At 41.8% G+C, this 3,713-nt stretch overlaps 1 non-coding gene across 1 annotated transcript; it reads right to left on the reverse strand.

The window, feature by feature from the left end:
• Window positions 1-746: 746 nt before the first annotated feature.
• TRNAR-UCU (transfer RNA arginine (anticodon UCU)) lies at window positions 747-839 on the reverse strand. Its single transcript has 2 exons — window positions 803-839; window positions 747-782 (listed from the first exon to the last, which is right to left on the reverse strand). It is a non-coding gene; the product is annotated as a tRNA-Arg (tRNA).
• Window positions 840-3,713: the final 2,874 nt, after the last annotated feature.

A 3,713-nucleotide genomic window follows, 5' to 3' on the forward strand; every position in this document is an offset into this window, starting at 1 on the left:
GATGGTTTAGTGTCCAGATGACAATCTCCACACGAGGCAGGGATGGGACCACTAAATAACCTTTTAGTTTGGACAGCGCTGAAACAAATGATTTAAAAATTCACAGCGTCTAAAACTTGGCCACTAAACTGAATCGTAAGTTTATGTTAATCACGAACTTTATTTGTTATTCCTCTTACAGCCATCTGTTTGACGAGTGCCTCTACAGAGAACATTTGCTACATGCAGGGTGTATTTTCTACCAATTCCTTTAGAATATAATCTAATACTTACGTTACAACAGAACATGCGTGCTCTAGAAAGTTACCCCCTCTCCCCCCACACCCAGTACAGAACCTATCCAGAAGAAAATTATGGGACACACCTTCAGCTGGCATAGCGTGATATGCCAATTTAACTTCGAAGAAGCCTCACTGATTGTCACCAGTTAAAGATTTGGCCTTCTATCTGGAAGAAAGGCTGCAATTCTTCAAGTCACTCACTGAGGTCCCTTCAAAACCTTTTGAAAACCAATGGTTGACTTCCAAGGGTGGTAGCATTTCCACACCTCACATGGCTGAGCACCATAAAGGCCCTGAGGCGATTTGTGGAGTAAGGTATTATTCTGTAGGAGTAAGAGCATCGCAGTCTGGCCCACAGAAAACACTTGCTGCTAAGGATGCTGACAAACCAATTAATCAACCAGCTTTTACGTCCTGTTATCTTCAACAGCCAAGTTTGCATATTACCTTGGATGATGCAAAATATGACTCTGGTGGGACTCGAACCCACAACCTTTGAATAACTTCATCTATCATCACCCTAGAAGTCCAATGCACTATCCATTGTGCCACAGAGCCTTCTTACAGCAAGCTCATATACTGCAATCACCTAGGTCCAGTGTATTGAAAACTCCATTCTAACGCATGACTCTAATCTGGGCACTAAAACACAAACAAATTTCAGTTAAGCAGCTGTAGCTGTCAACAGGCACCAGGCCTCTCTAAGGAGAGCTGGGGCTGAGACACCTTATGCTGGCACTCCCAAATTGGTTTGCTAGTTTTTAACAAGAAGCAAAATGTCATTTTTCTGTTGCTACTACAGCACCGATAGCCCTTTCCGAGCACAGATTACATTCCAGCCTCATCATCATTTCATCTGTTTGCATATTTATTGGCAAGCATGACCAGCAAGTCACATTTAAACTGGAATGTTTCTTCCTTCTCCCTGTTTAAAAAAAAAAAAGAGTGTGAAATGATTAGAGCACAGTTCAGGCAGGCGCCAAACCCCAGTAAATCTGGCAAACACTTATTTAAAATTGTGTAGATTGGTTTACCAAAAAATAATAAAAGGATCCAATTTAGTGCTGGAAAAGGAACAGAAGTTAGTTTTGAATATGCCTGAAAGGCTCTTTTTACTAATTCCAGACTCCAGGTCTGGGGGGATCTGGATATTTTCACCATCATGTTATCACTCCACAAAATGTCAGCAAATTCTTGTACAAACATGATTTTTTGAAAAGCCACGTTTTATCACTTCTTTTACATAATCGTGAAAGATAGCAGATCTAATCTGAATTGGGTTTAAAGGAGGTAAAGGGATGACAAAGTGCATCTAGTACTCTGGAGGGGAGACCATATATTCTTTTTTTAATATATCATTTTTGTATTCAGTTCTACGCAGTTTTGATCAAGTGATTTGTTCATGATTAAACACACACACACACACACTAAGGCACGAGAAATTGTTATTAAAACACCCCCATGATATAAGTGAATTTGCCGTACAGTACAGAATGCGATATTCTGCATGTGTGTAAATAATCTAGCTAAGTGTGTTGCAATATCAGATCTTGCCCAGAATGTAATGAGGTTTAAGTTAAATATCAGGACTTTATGGGCTAGAGTATGTGTGATACATTCATGCCAACCCTTTGCAAGCAATTACTGCAGTTGCCAGGACTAAATAAATAACTACATGTGCTGCTGGTCAATTCTAGTCATTTGCCCACGCGGTCATTTTATTTATTTCTTTGAATTTACAAAGCATAGGTGAAGGTGCCCATCCCATACATTAATACACAAAATAATGCCATAATCCCAGAGCTGGATGAAATTGTCTGACCGAACAGTTTATTCGCCAAATGTCGCTTCGGTTGACTCAAAACTATTTGTGAATTTGCCATGAATTTGCTGAATATTCTCAAAAAAAATCTGTGCGGCTATGTTCATAAGATGGCCAGACAAAGGGAAGTGATGGTGGGACCCACCTTCAAGCTTTTATCCCAGTGGTTAGAGCGCTCATCTGGGTTCAGATCCACTCTGGAGCAGGGATTTGAACTCCAGTTCCTCTCCCACTTCCACACGAGTGATCTAACCACTAGAATACTGGCATAGTGATGCTTTCAGTCTCTCCTGCTAGAGCTGTTTCACTTTGTATAAGTAACTAAATATTCATGGGGGGCAAGGACTTGAACCTTGGGTTTCTTACATCCCAGCCGAGTGCCCGAACCATCAGACTAGAGAGAGTTCACCTCACTCTGTCTCTTCCCCAAAAACCATTCAAGTATTTTATGCAAAATGGAACAGCTTCAACAGGAGACACACAGAGCCCCATTTGGCCCAAAATGGACTTTTTCCATTTGTCAAAACTTTTCAGATTCAATTTGACCCAAACTATTCCCCCCTCCCCATTTTTCAGAACTGCCAGTGAACTAAAAGAACCCGTTTCTCTCAGCTCTCCATAATATAGCACTCCATCTTGAATAGACTCAGTACCCTAATGCATTGTGAGCACTGGGTATGAGCCACAGTCCAGGGGTGGGACTTGAACCTGCCAGTTACACCCAATGCACGAGTGGTACTAAATGAACCACGCCAACAAATTGCTTGCAAATATTTCACCAAATCCAAGCAACCCAGTAACTCCACATCTGCCCTGAACACTGACCACTAGTGCCAGTATATTATGGTGAACTAGCTAGGATCTATGTTATACAGCTTTCTACTAGCTCCAGCTTCTCCTTCAGTCCAAGTAGCAGGGGTGGGCTGTTGTACAGAAGGATCCAAGGTCTATCCAAGGTCTGCTGTCACCCTGAAGCCCTGGATGAGCATGGGTGTGTTACTTGATTTGTGCATTAACCCTAACCCTAACTCTCTCTGTCTGACAGGATTCTGGCCACATCACCATTGTCCAGCAACCATTTGGTGACAATACCCCACAAAATTCTCCATGCCTGTGACTGGCCCATTCACAAACGCTCAGCTGGAGGGTATTTTGAGATTTGTACTAACACCATCTACTGCGAATCAAAAAGAGAAATGCACGTGTTAAGGGAGCTCAACCCTTTAAAGGGGACAGTCCCTAGTTCCATCCTGGAGATCCTACCGTAGACCACAGATATGGTAATGAGTAATAAGTAACTTGCTGTGTTCATCTTCTCTTCCACACCTTACACTGGGTTTGCTTTGGACTTCTCCCTTCGTTTGCAGTTCTTTTCCTCCCCCTTCCCCCTTTTATTAAGAAGGGTTTAAGTGCTTAATTGAGTTTTACTGGGTGTAGAGGGTGGGTTGTTTCAGGTTATTTTCTGAGGGCTTTCCAAAACAATATTCATGTTTTTTTCATTTCTTCCCTTTTTTGTGCTTTGCTATTTATAAGAATGATTTGTTTCTTATTTTGTTGGGTCCCCTCCCCCTTCCCTTTTCTTTCTGGGTTGTTTTATTCAGTCCAATGGG

This window comes from Lepidochelys kempii, chromosome 12 (assembly GCF_965140285.1).
Source record: "Lepidochelys kempii isolate rLepKem1 chromosome 12, rLepKem1.hap1, whole genome shotgun sequence".
Classification (NCBI taxonomy): domain Eukaryota; kingdom Metazoa; phylum Chordata; order Testudines; family Cheloniidae; genus Lepidochelys; species Lepidochelys kempii.